Raw genomic sequence first — 17623 nt, forward strand, 5'->3', positions numbered from 1 at the left:
CCTGCTGTCCCCCCTTTTTGGGGGGAGCTGGCCTGAGGCCTGGCCGGATTCCATCGGCTCCCAGGGGTGGGGGGAAGGAGAGATTGCTGCTTTACAACAACTACTTTCTCCAAGCTTCCCTGGAGCAGGGAGAGATCTCTGCCGAGCCCCTGATAAGAGCTATGGGCACCATTTGGGCTGAGGCCGCCCCAATTTACACCGAGGGGTGGCTGAGAAGGCATTTATGATCCTGCCTGGTTTTTTGTGATTCCAGACTGCCCCAGTGCTCTGATCTCTGATGTTTCTGTGTGAGTTCTTCCTCCCTCACCAGCGCAGCCTTGAACATCTCATGAGCTACTTCAAAAGGGAAAAGGACTCTGGGGAGATTTAACCGTTTCCTGGCAACATGAAGCTTCATGAACTTGGCCTTTCTCTGAGACAGAAAAGAAAGGGACAGAGTGAACATAAAGAAGAAACAGCATGAAGTCGGTAGAGCGAGAGTGAAAAGACTACTAAGACAGAGGGTTGAAGAGTTGGTTCTTCCATTCTTACTTGAGCCATGGAAATGAACTCTATATTTAGATCATTCCTTTAAATCATGGGAAAGATATGCATTTGGGGAAATGATTGTTTAGATTTGTGTGTGGATTTGAGCAAAGGTGTTTGTGATGGACTAAGTAATATTAATCCTGTAAGATTAGAATAAGAACAGAGATAGAGATGAGAAGCCCTCTGCACCAGTGAAAAAGTGAGAAGATATCTCTGTACCTTGAGATAAAGAACCCTTTGCTTTTAGAGTTATTCATCTTTAAAAGGTGACACCCCAGTATGCAAAAGTCTAAGACCCATGACCCATAAGCAGCTTGGGAACCTGATAATCGGAGGGGTCACAAAGGCAGGTTTCCCCAGGTGGCTTTTTTTGGTGACAGTTAGAAAAAAAACACAAGACAACTGTTCTAGGTTCTCAGTCAGTGGGATCCATGACTCTAAGAGAGACTCTTCTCCTAAAGAATTGATGAAAGACTATTGTCAAATGGTGAAACTGACTGAAAATTACAAGTTTTGACTTTGTTTTGTAAGAAAGTGAACAGTTTGTAAGGGGAGGGAAGAGTGTTTTTGGAGTTTCATTCTGCTTTGTTTTAGTTTTTTTCCCATCTTTCTTTTTCCATTCTTTTAGTGTGTGTTAATAAAACTATTTGTTCATTTTTAAGGTTGAGCCTGCTTTGTTTTTCTCCTAGTCTTTCTCCCACAGAAAAAGAGCGAGTACTAAGACCAGAATTTAGTGAACGTGAAACCACTACAACCCCATAAACCTGCATTTAACCTAAAGAATTTAATATTTTGTACAGCAATCCCTTCTAATTTCCTGTATCTTTTTTATATAATCATCATATTAATAATTGAAACTTTGGGGTTCATGCAGCTGCCTGAGTTAATTTAATTTATGCAAGCAGATATGCAAAGGAAGAGTTCCTGAAGGCCAACATTTGTCTGATGAGGCTTATCTTCCTTTCTTCCCTCTGCAGTAATGGAGAGGATTAATCAGGCTCATCACTCTCTTGATTGTTGGAACTTAGTTTCTTTTCTGGGTTAATCTCTGCACTGACCAGAGCCAAAGCTTTGGAAGAGAAGGTTATTTAAAGTTACTCAATATCCCATGTAATGTATGAATTAAAGTTTTCTTTTCCCCCATGTTCCCACATTAAGTCCAAGGACACTAAAAGGGATATTTAATTTTTGGAATATGTCTACTCATCTACAAGCATGAAGTTTGAAATTCCTGTTCCAAATTATGTGGCAGCAGTAAATTAAATGAGGGGAGAGATGGAGGAGGTTAAAACACCTGCATTCTGGAACACCAGATTCCAAAGTAAATAAAAGAGCGGTTGGCAACAAATACTCTTGTTTCATGTTAAAACATGTTCGTTTCACTTCTCCTCCCTCTGATAAAAATCCTTCAGACTTCTCTTCACAGGAATCATGGAATTCCAGAATGGTTTGGGTTAGAAGGGGCATGAAACCCATCAGGATGGGATGTCAGGAAGGAATTCCTTGTTGTGAGGGTGGTGGGGCCCTGGCACAGGGAGCCCAGAGGAGCTGTGCCTTTAATGTCATTGCCCAAATACGAGTCTGGTTTCACTCCAGCTAAGCTGGCACTGTTATAACAAAATATTTATGACAATCTCCACTAAACCTTTTGTGTCCTGGCTCCATGGGGCCGGAGGGAAGCAAGAGGTCAGACCTATTGGTCTTGGAGGTCTTTTCCAATCTAAATGATTCCATGATTGTAAAAGAATTACTATTTAATATTAGTGATATTTATTTGGACTTTCCTATCTCTTCATTCATTTGTAGGGCAGCAAAACCTGCACATTTCAAACTCTGCTGCTCTCTAACAATGCAGGAAATTTAAAAAGCTTTGCTTCAGGTCATCTGTCCTCTGTTAGAGAGTCATGATTACAGGTTTTAATCCAAAATATTGCACTAACAGGCCACCTTTTAAAAGCCATGTCAGGCATCCAGAACAGTCCTTCTGTGCCCCTGATTTAGCATTGTACTTCAGGACTATGGAGCCCATAATTTTCTCCCTGGCTTCCAGGGATAGAGGTCACCCACCCCTGGATTTTATGGATGATGCTGTGCATCCCTAGCCACTAGTGCAGGGATGGACAACAGACCATTCATCCCCAGAGATGGGAGGGGACAGGGCCCAGTTTCTGTTGGAGAAATCCCTCAATTTCCTTGACTGAGTATCTTTGCCATGAGTATTTTAAATTGTCTTTAATTTAGTTTTTCCCTTTATTGATTATCTGGCTTTCCAATTAATGCATCCTGAGAAGCTCCTATGTTTAGTCTTCAATCTCTTTTCACACGAGACCACAGAACACATATTTCAATTATAATAGACTAGCTAAGTAATTAAGGAATAATAAATGAATAAAAATCCCATCATAGCAGTCTATTTAAAATGTCTAATTAAAACTACAGCACACATATAGAATCAGGGAACCATTAAGGTTGGAAAAGGCCTCCAAGATCATTGAGTCCCACCATTAACCCAGCACTAAACCATGTTCACAAGTGCCACATCCACATTTTTTGAACACTTCCAGGGATTGTGACTCCATCACTTCTCCAGGCAGCCCTTCCCCATGTCTGATCAGCCTTTCCCAGACAAGCTACCAGAAATACACGTCAAGCATTTGCCAGCACTACATTTTCAGTTCCTTCAGGAAACTGGGGGTGAAAGGGGAACGTTGAGTTATTGTTAACCAGTGCAAACCCCACAGTTAGCTGAGAAAACTCAAAATTAGTGGTGTCTATTTCTCTAGAGTTCTAAGACTAGGAAAAGGCAACCCCTGAATTGTGGCACAGTTATTTGCCCAGGAGCCAGAGAGACATCTCTGTGTCAGCAAATCACAAGGCCTTGGAGACTACCAAATAGCCAAGACTTCCAATTATTTCAATGTTCAGAAAGCACATTTTTCCAAAAGGATCCACAAGGGGAAAATTATTTCTCCAATAAATGTTTGTTAGGTGAAGAGTGTAAAGTAAATCCTGTCTTAGCAGCAGAGGCTGAAAGTCTCAAATAAGATAAAAAACCCCATCCTCTTCCCCTTTCCTAAGCCCTTCCTGAGTTGCATCCCTGCAATTAGAATGACAGTGATAATGAGAGTGCTTAAACAGAAAGATCTTAATCGGTATTATTTAAAACGTAGTACAGGCAGCTATAAAAAGCAATATGGTGCACTGTTTATTGGAGCAATGACATCAAAGTTAGAAAAACAGTCATTAAGTAGAGATTGATTTCACTCACCCATCCCAGTGACCCATCTCTTTCCTCACCCTCAAAGAGTGACCTTGGGCGTGTCCCCACTTCAGAGAGGAATCCCCACACACTCCCAGAAGGGGGGTATTAGAAAAGATCCTCCCATTAAAAAGTGGGGCTGGGCTTTTATGGCACAAAGTGACTGATGTCAGATGTCCCCAGGCTGGGTTAGATCAGTTGTCAGCACTATCACCTGCTGGTTTCTCTGTCAGGACCTCAGGAACATTTCTCCTCAGAGTATTTAACTTTGGGATGGACGAGTCAGGCTGGTCTCAGCATCCTTCAACCCCAAAGTGATCCCCATCTCCATCCCACTGATCCCTTGGCAAACAGGGGACTGTCTGAGCTGTGTTTCCCCCATTTAGGCAGAGTTCACAAGAGGAAATCTCAGTAAGATAAGGTCAGTATTTTAAGGAGAGAATCCTCCTGGAAGTGCAGTCACAGGCAGTCATTCACCAGCATTCTCCTGCCATGGTAAAGATCTGTAAAAGCTGGAGCAAATGTTATTTACAGACTAAAAAATCTTCCACCTAAGGGCCTTTGTCCTTTCATTTCAAAAAATAAGGTAATTGTGGATGTTCTTACCCTGATTTTTTAACTTCAGAGTCACTCCTGATTTTTTAAATTTCTTTCCTTTCCTGGGAATTTTTGCACATGTAACAATTTTTCAAATGGAAGGTGGACAGGGAACCTTGATCAGATGCTTTTTAGAAAGACTTTTCACAGCAATTCATCTGTCATGTGTAGAAGACAGGTGAGAGAGGAAAATGCTTATATTTTATGAAAGGTTTCTTATTTTAAAGGAGAAAAAGGCAGTTATGAGTCAACTCCAGTACAGACAATTATGGAGACTGGACAGCAGTTTTTCTACCTTTCCCATCACGTGTGTCCTTAAAATGTTCCCAGAGACTTCAACTGGGCCAAATTAAGCACACTGAGCTTCACAAAAAATTGAACCTCACATATCAATAACCTTTTGTGTCTTTTGACTCCAAGCTTTTTCCATTGGTACGCTATAATCTGAAGCTTGCCTGGCTACATAGCAATTGTATTATCTGATTGAATTTCCTGGCCACATTGGAATGAGGTAATTTGCACCTGAGTGGGGACATCCCCACCAAGTGCACAGGTAGTTCCGCCCACAGCCTCAGCAGAAGGGCTGAAGAGAAGAAAAGACTGTGCCAAGAGCACTTTTTCATGTCTGGAGAGGACTACAGTGGTGCTGCAGACAGGATTTATCCATATCACAAATATCTGGTCCATACCTTTTCTATTTCATAGCTGGAAATTCATGTTACATTTCCTTTCGTACGCCTCCCACCCAGTATCAGAAAAATGCACTTGGATGGTGCCTCCTCATTTAATGCTTTGATGTTTGTTTAGCAGCTTGAAAGAGTAAGGAAAAACAGAAAAACAAAAGACCCTATAAATCTTTAGAAATCCCTAAGTTTTGGGCTTTTTTCTTTTGCTACAAAGAAAAACATTTATAATGTAACAGTTAAAGAATGCCTTTAAAGCTTTATGCTTTTGCCTAGGTTGAATAAAACAAAGCCACTGAATATCTTTAAAAGGCTGTAAAGAAGGAAGCAGTCTTGTGTCACTCCATGATAAACTATTTATTTAAATGCTTAAAAGGAAATAGCCTGAAACCCATGGAAGCACTTCAGTGTGAAACAAAGGGAGCTGAATGTTCAGAATTAGTCTCACATTGTGAGCAAATTCTCCAGGAGCTCACTTTGGTCCACACTTCATGTGAAACCAAGGATATTCTGCAGGGACAGGTGGTTTTTTTACTTTAGTTGAATGGTTTATTATGGGTTGGTAAAAAAGATTTGCCCTTAAACCATCTATGCACGAGTAGAGTATGACTCCAGGAAATACAACCCTGAAATGTGCAATTGGAAGAAAATGCAGACGTTTTATTCAGTTGCAAATGCTGGCCCTGCTGCCTGGAGGAGCCACTGACAGGATTTCATTCTTTTGCAACTACAAAGAGGTGGTGGAGTGAGCAGGCACTGACAGCGGTCGGGAAATAAAAGAGAGACTGTGCACAAAATGTATTCCAGTGCCAATTCCAGCATTTCGCCTCCTCAAGCTGGAATTTGCATGACAATGGAGAGCAAGAAACCTTTCAGCAGCAGAGAAATAAGTGCTCCCTCCAAAACCCCCACCTGCCCACACACCGACTTTGCTGTGCTTGATGAGACACATTTCTCCAGTCAGATCCCACTTTATGGCTCATTATGGTTCTCTGTAACCTGATCATATCTTCTTTTGTGGCAGGAAAACAAAGCAGGGTATCTTTAATATCACAGGATGGGCTGGGCTGGAAGCGATCTTAGAGGTCACCTCGTACCACCCCCTGACATGGGCAGGGACACTATCCCAAGTTGCTCCAAGCCCCATCCAACCAGGCCTTGAAAAGTTCCAGGGATGATCTTGGAGGTCTTTTTCAGTCTCAATGATTCTATGATTCTGATTTGTTCAAAACTGCTGATGGATTAACTTTTAGCCAGCAGATTCCCTGACAGATCAAATCCCACCAGTCCTGTGCAGCTGGCACAAAGCCACTTGAGAGCATAAACCTGACACAAACTCTCTGTTGGATGACACGGCTCATTTAACACAAAGACACTTTGATCCCAGTCCATATTTGTACGCAGGGTGTCTTGGAAGCACAACAGACTCCATATTAATCACAGAACTCCAGCTTGTGTTCCTGCATTAAAAAAAAAAATCACCAAAACACCCAACAAAGGGATTAAATAAAATCCTCTCATGTCCTATGAGGCAAATGGCACGCTGCTCCTACTCGGTGCTGGCTGGCAGCTCCTAGGACACCTTGGGATCACATTCTCAAACAACAGCAGCTGGGCCGGGGATCCCATTCCTAAACAACAGCAGCCGTGCGGGGCTGCCCAGTGCTGGGTTACCCCAGTTGCAGGATGTTATTGATGCCCACTCAACTTGGTGAAAGCAGCCTATTCACTAATTAGTTCCTCCTTTCAGCACATTTAGCGGAGACTGGTGGGACTAGCTTCTTGGGAAGAAGTTTCAATGGATTGTCTGCAATTATTCATCACTCGGCATGAATTGAAGCTTTCCTTTCTGGCAGTGCCCTTCCACCTAAGGCTGAATGCTGACCCTTCTTTAATTTCTCTTTGCTGAGACACTCACAATTAATATATTGTTATTTGTGGTTTCCATGCATTATTTATTAAATCAGAGATAAACCCGATGCTCCACAAGCATGGCAGGGGAACTTATTTTGCCAAGGGTTGGATGGAATCCTGGAATGGTTTCGGTTAGAAAAGACCTTAAAATTAATTTCATTTCATCCCATGCCATGGGCAGGGAGACCTTCCTGCTCCTAGCTCTGTCCAACCTGGCCTTGGACACTTCCAGGGATGGGGCAGCCACAATCCTCCCAGGCAAAGCAAAAGTAAACACAACCAGTGCCCACTAGAAAGTGGAAATGGAAGAGTCATTTGTCTCTGCCGCATCCCAGTCTCCAGAGTGGAAGGATCAGATCAGACTGACACAGTCATCTGTCATGTGAATGCACCCGTGCTGAAAAAAATAACCTCAGCTGATGATAATGAGACAGAAAATCAGGAGGATTAGCACATGTGGGCTCCTCCAGGAGTGCAAGGTGAGCAGAATTGGTTCAAAGCCAAAAACTTACAGGAATGTTTTTGATAAAAGACCAGTCGTGGCACAAAGTTGGAATGAGACAACAGAACAGATGAGGAGACAGAAGTTTCCTGCACAAAATAGGAGACTGTGAGCACACCCTGATGGGACAGGTACAGGGGACTCCCTTGTGCAAGGTACATGGAAAGAGGAGCACAGACAGACAAAACTGTCCATTTTAAACAATAAACCAAAACTAGAATTTTTCAATTCCATCATTTCAAAAGATATGCCTAGTTCTTAATTATTAAATTCTATATAATTGTTTAATTACCTCTTAATTGTCAGAAGGTATGCCTTGGTTGGCAATCAGAATTAAGCATGGGTTTGACGCTTTTAAAGTGCAAGGTTATATGAGGTATCAATAAACCCCTAAAAGAAAGCTAAATAATAATAATTATATCTTTCTTAAAAGACAACAACTGAACACATTTTTTCTTGTTTTGCTTGCTTTATTATCCAAGTATTTTGACTCTTGTTTTCAAAGCAGCATGAATACAGAATTAACATCTGCTTTCAGAGCTGCCTTAGGTTTATTGAAAATGCTAATTTATTAAAATCTGGTGACAAGTGGTGATGACTAAATTAATAGGCAACTTGGCAAGGGGAATATTTGATAAACTGCTTGGAGAAGTGTGAAATATATTTCTCCAGCTGTGTTAAAAACTTGAAAACCTGAATACATATCTGAATTTAAAAATGTGTTTAAATAGAAGAATATCTAAAGCTTCTGGGAGTAATGATTGAACACAGGAATTTTCTGTGGTAACAACGGCTTCATACATTCTGTCATTAGTAAAAAAATCGTACAGAAAATAAAAATACTGGCCCAATAATAATAGCCCTTTATAAAAAATTTGTGAAGCATGAGTGATTTTAACAATAAAGTAACTGTTTAGCTTAAAAAAATAAGAAGGAAATGCTTATAAAGCATAACAGTTTCCTACCTTTCCTGTCAAACGTAATAACCCTATGGAATACTAATTATTCTAAAATAGTTGTAAATAAAACCATTAGAATCTTACTTAGAAGAACTAGATTGTCTTTGCATGGGTCAGTTTATTTCTCCAGGTAAAGTGTCCTGATGTTTTTAAGTGGGAGATCATTCCTTCACCTTTGAGATAATGAAAGGTTAAAAGCGAAAACTAGAACCAGGTATGATTGAAGCATAGAAATCTGTGTTAAATGTTCATGTGGGTAAATTTGTTTGCTTCATATTAGAATGTGATATTACTAAAGAACAGGAATGGATGCTGCTAGAAAAAATTTCTTAAGGGAAAGGTTGATCAGGCACTGGCACAGACAGTGTTGGAGTTCCCATCCCTGGAAGCGTCTAAAAAAATGACTGGATGTGGAACTCCATGATTTGGTTTAGTGACATGGTGGGATTCAGTGGAAGGTGGGACTTGATGGTCTTAGAGATCTTTTCCAACCTCAATGATTCCAAGATTCTATGGAAAGGTTGGATTACAGTTTATACTGAACCTTCTAAAGAAATCAAATCAAATAAACGAAAAACCCAACCACCACCCCACCTCCACACCCCCACCAAAAAAACCCTCAACCCAAAACAAACAAACAAACAAACACCCACCAAAAAAAAAAAAAAGGGACAAAATTTTGCATTTGAATTCTGAGGCAGAACCTGTTGGATTTCAAAGGGGACTTTGCCCAGATCAGGGAAGAGGCTGATTTCTGCCCTTGATCTCACATTGAAGACAGGGACCTGAGAAATCTGCACAGGGAAGGTAGAAAATCCTCTGCATGTTGAATGTCACAAACCATGGTTTCCAAAGGATCCATTCCAGCAAATACTGAAAGGTTCCAAAAAAAAATAAAAAAAAAAAAAAACCCCAAAACAACAACAACAAAAACCCCAAAAAAACCCAACAAACAAAAAAAATAAACCCTCACCCCCCCCCCCCATATATATATATATATTATTGCTTTCATTTTGACAAGACCAAGAACCACTTTTCAAAATGAAATTTTCAGCTATTCAGTTTCATTTTTCCTACTCTGCTCAAGACATCACAGCTCTCCTTTCCTTCCCACACTTCTGATGAGGATACATCCGAGCTGGATCTCTGGTAGATGGAAAAGGGAATAGGAGCAGGCTCAACATGGCAAAACTGAAGAGTGGAATTAATTTGCTATAGTTCTCCATTAGAATAGATTTGAAATTGTGAGCACTTAAATACTTTTGAAGGTGGTGACAAAGTCCTGGCATGGGTGCCCAGAGAAGCTGTGGCTGCCCCTGGATCACTGGAAGTGTCCAAGGCCGGGTTGGAATGGGGCTTGGAGCACCCTGGGACAGTGGAAGGTGTCCCTGCTCATGACAGGGGTGGCACTGGATGGCTTTTGTTGTCCCTTCCAACCCAAACCATTCCATAATTCTGTGATTCTGTGATTTTTATATCATGTTCACATGATCAGTTCTCTACCAATACTTTTACAGCTGTAAACCCAGTATTTTCCGAGGCTCACAACAGCTCCTAGGCTCCTATACTAACTTTGTAAATCTGCAGCAGAAAATGAAGGTGCTGGTGAAGAAATGATTAGAGCCTGTCTCAGTTTTGGGCAGACTTGCATATCATTTACCCTATTTTGCTGTGTTACTCTATAAAAATTTATGACCCTCCAAGTTGTTGGTTTTTTTCAGAGCCCCAGTTAAAGGGGTGGGATATTCTGCTGGTTTGATCCAGAAAATAAACAGTCTCTGCTGCTGACAGCTAGCAAATGATCCACCAGATGCTTGGATCTGCAGCTCCAGAGCTTGGGCATGGGCTTAACGTGAAGAATTAAAATCTCTTCCCTTCAGCAGCAACGAAATGCCTCATTAGTGCTCTGAAGGAAGAACTGAGGGTGCAGCACTGCTATAAATAGGATTCCACGTCTCTCACTAGCTCAAGTCATTAATAGCCTTGAGAAGGAAGGAATTTCTGGGCTGATGGATGTGGAGTTTATGTCCACAAGACTTGGGCATGTAAGTTGTTTGTCAGTGTTCTCCCCACCCCTCATCTGGCCTCATATGCGTCTAAGCTCCCTAAAAAAGCAAAAAGCAAAAAAAAAAAAAAAAAGCCACCTTTAAAACGTTCATCAGTTCCTGGCTTAAAAAAAAAAAATAAGAAGACTCTTGAAGAGAACAAAATCAGCAGTTCCCATGGTTATATTTTGCTTCACTTACCTACAGAACTCTCTATTCTGGTGGTGTTTGTCCCCAGATGGCACAGCTTTCCAGATTTCCTCTTCCAAACCTTAAGATAAAATTGCCCTGACAAATACTAAGCTCAAATTTCAGGAAGACTATTATCTTTTGAAAATAAAGTCTTAATTCTCCATGAAATTGCCATCTTTGGGTCCCTAACAGGGTGATTTCTCCCTTTCAGAGAAAACTGTGGTGGATCACAGAATATCCTGAGCTGGAAGGCACCCCAAAGGATCATCACCTCCATGGGATGCTTGATTTTAATACCAGTGCTTCTACACTTTTTAATATCCTACATCAGGACACTCCTTTTCAAGGGCAATTACAGCAATAAATTCTACTTGCTTATTTAATTGATGGTAATAACTTTTAATATATCCTATCTGAAAAGTAGCATTCTGAGTTTATTTGCCAGAGTGCTATTTAAGTCCTCCCCAAGTGTGTATTTTTATGCATGACATGTACTCCTCACCTACAGAAAGGTGTAGCTACTACAACTTGGATTGTTATATAAGATGATGTTGCCTGTGTTCCAGAAAGACCTTGTTTTTCCAAGTTTTCTTCTTCAAAGCTGTCTGAAAGGAATTAAAAATCTCATTAATGTTTTTAAAATCTTCTCACATCAAATTTTTCACTTTAGTCTGAACTTGAATGCAATGTGGAATTAGAAAGTAAACAATATGTTTTTGTCTCCATGCATCCAGCTCCAATTAAACATAAATTGAGCCTGTTGCACTCAAAGTTGACTCAGTCAGGAATGAAATGGATTCAGTTGTGGAAGTCTTATTTAAGAAGTTTATATTATGCCACCAAGATATTTTTCTGTGGGAGGAATTGTCTCAGCCTTGTGAATCTGAAGTGTAATGTGGACTTTTGTTATTAATTATTATAATCCTAAGATTTTTGGGATTTTACTCTGTTTATGAAGTCTCTTATTAGGCAAAAGGCTAATGAAGATATGACCCACTGCAAACTCCTTGGGAAAAGCTCAGTTTAAGCACTTTAAAGGTGAGAATCTAATTTCCTGTACCAACAGAAATATTGCAGGAATGTGTCCATCAGCTCTTCCATGGGCTGAGTGCCAATTAAAAAATCAAATCCCAGGAAAAACTACTTCAATCAGCAGATGCACATGTCCTGTGCTGAATTATGATATTCCAATGACTTTTCGGTTTCATTCATTCCTATTCCAATTTGAAGGATTAATATTAATTCCAGTGTTGCCTAAAGTCAGAGGGAGTTTGGCCAGGCTAACAGTGGAGCTGAGATAATGAAGGACCTTGAGATTTGACCTGTGATTCCATGGATTCAACTGCTGAAAGGACAAATCCCCTACTCAGCTCTTCCTGAGCCGGGATTATAACGTTTGGCCCATGTTCATGTCAAAGCCCAGGTCTGAGTCTGGAGAAATCCAGGAAGATGAAAGAAAAGATTGTTTTCCACTGGACTTCAGTGAATCTGGGACAGCGAGATGTTGTAATATCTTATTTTATGTGTATTCACATATTATTTCCTTCCCAGAGTTAATAAAACACCTGTCTATAGGAAAACATAAGGCTCTTTATTCCCAAAGGCATTTTTTGTTATTCTAGCAACCTTACTATCAAAGAAAGTCAGTGAATGTATAGAAATTTTTCACATGGGGGGAAAGACAAAAACTGCTTAATTTTTTATGTTTATCAGCAAATTTTGAAACCTACATATCAGGAATTGTTATTACCAATTTATGTCACTGTAAATTTGTTGACTGAGAAGCACCTCCACCGGCTTTCAACAGGGTAATGTGTAGTGACTGCAACATGGACATTTTATGATTTATTTTTCTTTCTTATTCCATGCATGATTTGCATCACGATTTCCAAGGCTATCAAAAGATAAATAAGAAAAGTCAGCTTCAAAAGCTGATAATCTATATGCAGTATAATCAAAACCCCTTCAAATCAAGGTCTTTCCAGAAAACCTGAATTCCAAGAAGAATGCTTGAAAGGCAGGGAAGTAAAACTCCAACTGCTGTGCAAGGCAGCGGAAGAGGAGCCTGCTGGAACAGTGACTGAGAGAAGCCAAAAACACCTACACACCTTCAGATTAAGGAAGTGTTAAATAAACCCCTCGTGCTGGGCCAGAAAGACTCTTCCTGGAAAGTGCAGCTGAACTAAACCTACAGACAGATTTGGCTTAGTCTCTGCCAATAACCAGTGGCAGATAAGTTGGAATGTCAGAACAAATTAAGTGGATAGTGATCCTTCCCTCTGATAGCTTCATTACTCCACAGGTAATATTTCATTCATTGTAGGTTTAGGGCTTCCTGCATAATTTCTGCTTTTCTGTATTTTAATTCTGTCACTTTGTTCTGTTTCTCTTTCAGAGTCTATAACTTCATTAACTCCTCAATGAAGAGCCACTTCTTTTGCCTAATTTCAAAGCTGCTATTTTCTGGCTTCCTTTGAAGTTCCTTAGATCTGTTGAGAGGTGACCTGGAGATTGTCCTAGGTTACAATGTGAGATGTGCCCAAAGTATGTATTCTACCACCATCTACATGAGCTGTTGAAGCTAGGTTGGGCAGTGTTTCACTTGTCCCCTCCCTCCAGACTATCTTCTGTTAATGGCCCATCAATGCCGTCCTGCATGACTCATAGATAACTCCCTCCAGGAGCTATCTCTGTTTAATGGGCAATCAAGGACCCATTGCAAGGCTCATAGAATGGTATCAGCCCATTGTGAGATGCTCTGCCCAGGGGCAGGAGCCAAGCATGCCCACCTGGATATAATCTGGGATTTGGGACAGCACAGGCAGCCTTACCCACTGGATTCCCAGAGGACAAGAGCTACCAGACCTTTCTGCAGGAACACTGCTTCAACAAGACCACTTCATCTGGACTGCCACCACCACGGTGTCAGGTTGTATTCTGACTCTGTCGGTGATCTTTTGTACTATTGCATGTGTTTTATTTTATTTTATTTTATTTTATTTTATTTTATTTTATTTTATTTTATTTTATTTTATTTTATTTTATTTTATTTTATTTTATTTTATTTTATTTTATTTTATTTTATTTTATTTTATTTTACCTTCTTTTCTCTCCTATTAAATTGTTTTTTCTGACTTGGAGTCTCTCGCTGGTTTTGCCTTCAAGCCAGCCCGGAGATCTGCTCCCAATGGATCCTGGACCCCAGGAGTGATGGATCTGCCAGGACAGCCCTGGAAGAGACCCAGACAAGGTGACTGTTCCTTGGGAGCCCTGTTTTTTGGATGCACTCCACTGTGCATCCTGAACTGTATTACATAGATAGGCCCATGATGCCCTGATGGCCCCTGGGCCAGGTCTTAGGCTGGGCTTTGGGCTCCTCCTCCTGCTGTCCCCTCCTAGAGCTCCTTGGGCACCATTCCAGGTTCCTTCCAACCCAAACCATCCTCTGGCCCTGTGAACACCTCTCTATGTGCAGAGAACTCCCCAGGGTGACTTGGAGAACAAAATCAGAAATCCAGGCACAGCATTTCCAAGGAGTTGGGTTCCTCATGGATTTTTTTAAGTAGCTTAATGATGTTTTGATACTCACTCCTCTACAAATCATTCTGAATATTTCAAATATTTTTTTCTGACAGTGACTGAGCACTGAGCTGATACTTTTCTTGGAATTATCCAGTATAACGTAAGAACTCATTCCAGGGTACTGATGATAAGATTTCAGTCCCTCATTTGGACTAAATTCTTTCAATGTGTTTTATTTTACTTTTTCTTACTATGAATCTCATCTGCAGTTGAATGATGCTGTCATTCCCTCACAGCAATTTCTTCTGCAATCCTTATCTCTGCTTTTTACTCCTCACTTATATCAGGTATCTGTAAATTCCTTTGTGCTCAAACAAATTGACAAATGTCCCAATTGCATAAACATGGATCAAAAATTTAACAGGTGAAATATGAAGGGTCAAGTTTGACTGGGGTTTCAGAGACCAATTCTACATAGATACCGAATGTTTCCTGCTTTCTTATTTTTCTCCAAGAAAAGAAAAATTTTATTTAAAATTTGGACATAAAGTAATTATCAGATGTTTAGTAATAATTTTTTTCCTTCCACAAGGAGAACAGCAATTTTTCATAGCAGTTTTATGAGTTAACAAGCATTTAGGAGAGTGTAAAAAAATTGAATTTGAAAACAAGTTGTATTGACAGCTTCTAAAATAACAATTACTCATGGAGAACCATTTCAAATCAGTTTCTAATGGCATAATTCAGCTCGAGGTTTGGTGTGTGCTGAAAGCTGCACTTCTCTGAGACAAATATATTTTATCCACTGATGGGGAACAGTTTTGATAGAAAAGTAATTCCAGTATGCAGGTTACAATATCTGTAGAACTAGAGAAATGTGCTTGCTTAGAAAAAGACAAAGAAAACAAGTGCATGGATGTATCAGCATAAATGTAGGTTTAAGGCTGCAATGACGATTATCTCAGTTTTCATTGGAACTGTATTTATTTGTTTTATTAAATGGCAGTGGCTTGGATCTGACAGTATCTGGAGATGCAATCTAGTAATGGAAAATTAAAACGTGCAGTTTCAGCTACAGGGGGTTTATCTCCAATAATGGAACTATCCAAGCAAAACTTTCCTTTCTTGAGAGTTTCACCAGCAGATGGTCTCTGTCCGAAATGGAAACCCATTGAAGGAAGAACATTTTTTTGCTGTGAGTCAGCACAAAAGTTTTCTTCAAGTCTCATTAAATTTTTGGAAGTTCTTTTTCCTATCCATTCACCATGAAAGACAAGGAATATCCAGCAGACATTTGCCTTAGTGCTTGACAATATATTATACCAATTTTTTTTCATGCTCTTTGCCTGACTATTAAGCAACAACACAGATTATACATAGATTAAAACAATCAGGTTTAATTATACTGCTGATTAAAGCAAATATTTTCCTATGCTTAAATAAACAGGGCCATTAACACACAGCTTTCTGCTTGAAGGTGATGACTTGGTTTCAGTCCCAGTGTGTTTGGAATAAAGTTGATTGAGATTTTGGAAAGGAAAATTATTTCCTGAGAAGGTGAAAGGAAAATTTCTCCTGTTACATGTATAAAATGCCAAGATATGAAGTCAATGCACCAAGGTGTGAAAGGCTGGAGAAACAAGCAGAATAATACTGAGAAATATTCAAGCGCCATGGGCATTTTTCCCCCTGATTTTTTTTTTTTTTTAAGTGTTATAATAAACAACATTCATGCTGTAAACTGATAAACTAGTGCAAACTTTTCTTCTTAAGTTGTTCATAGGGACATTGGGATAAACCCTGAACCTGCTCCCATTCCATCCATATTAAATGGGAGTACAGGAGCACAGACAGACAACCATGACACCCACAATACCCATGTTAAATTTTGGGTTATGCTCATTCCCAAAAGAGCAGCACCAGGTCAAATAAAAATCTTTCATGTGCCATTTGCGAGTGTTTTTCTCAGAGAAACAGCATTTATTTACATAAACATAATTTACTGTAGATAGAAATTCAGTAGCAGCACTTGAGGCTAAACAGAGATGTGAAGCTGAAAATAAAACTTGGAGTAAAATTCTGTAATTAAAGCTCCGCTGGGAACGTGAAACAAATCCATGTATCTGTCTTCACGTATATGATTACATATGTCCAGCGTTAACTCGTAGACATATGAGCCACCAAAATGAAATATCAGTGCTGCCTTGCTGAGTGAGAGAGAGAATTAAGCCTTCATAGCTGGATTTTCCAGAGAAACATTGAAATAAATCTCTTTAAAAGACATTTTAAGGACATAAACAAGTGTTGTATATACCCACAGCAAAATTAAATGTAAAAATGTATTGCCTCTGAGGCAGAACAAAACAGTTGCTTGCAGTGAACAATATTGCACAGTCACAGCATGGGCTTGGAATTCTATTTCAGGGAAGAAGCTCTGAAGAAGAAAAACACATTAATAATAAGCTTCTGCCTGTGATAATGGAAGTTTTGAAATCCTTGATTTTAGTGTGCCATGTAAGTGAGGGAAATCTTTATGGGATTTTCCCCTACCCCCCTTTTTCCTTTTCTTCTTTTATTTCACTTAGTGCACCAAAAAACAGGATAGGAGCTTGTTTCTTGGGAAGTGTGTCTCTCTCCTTCTCTTTCCCTTTTCCTCCTTGAACTGATTCCTTACATGCACAGGCAATACATAACTCCACTGAACCAAATGGAGGAGCAGCAATTCTTTCTAGTGATTCCCATATGGACAATAGGGTTCTGTGTCAGATGAAAGTGTCATAAACAACATGACAACACAGAACCACAGCAGATTTCCATAAAACCTGATAATTTGCTTTTTACTGTATATTTGCTAGACATGCCTAGTGTAACTCTTCCTTCATGCACTGCCAGTGAATGCTTCCTACACTGGGAAAAGTGAAAAGGAATTTACTCCCTCAGACTTGGATGAACTCATAAGTAGCTAAATTATTTGGGAACAAACACAAATCTTAAACCTTTCAAATATTCAGTCATCTTGTAACAGACCATGAGAAACAGTCAAATGAGAATTCTTCCCATTTCTCTCAACAGGACAAGAGGAAATGGACAAGAGGAATCTCCTCAAGTTACACCAGAGGAGATTCACGTTGGATACCAGGAAGAATTTCTTGATGGAAAGGTTTGTCAAATATTGTCAGGGGCTGCCCAGGAAGATGTTGGAGCCCTCACCCCTGGAGGTGTCCAAGGAGCACCTGGACATGGCACTCAGTGCTCTGGGCTGCTGACAGTGGGGATCTGGCACAGGGTGGACTCGATGATTTAGCAGGGTTTTCACAACCTCAGTGATCTTGGGATATTACTCTACATTTCTAGGATTCTTTATTGTACCACCAGGATCGACAGATTGAGTAAAGTATTGATTTTTCTTATTTCCTAATGGA

This window comes from Hirundo rustica, chromosome 9, assembly GCF_015227805.2.
Source record: "Hirundo rustica isolate bHirRus1 chromosome 9, bHirRus1.pri.v3, whole genome shotgun sequence".
NCBI classification, from domain to species: domain Eukaryota; kingdom Metazoa; phylum Chordata; class Aves; order Passeriformes; family Hirundinidae; genus Hirundo; species Hirundo rustica.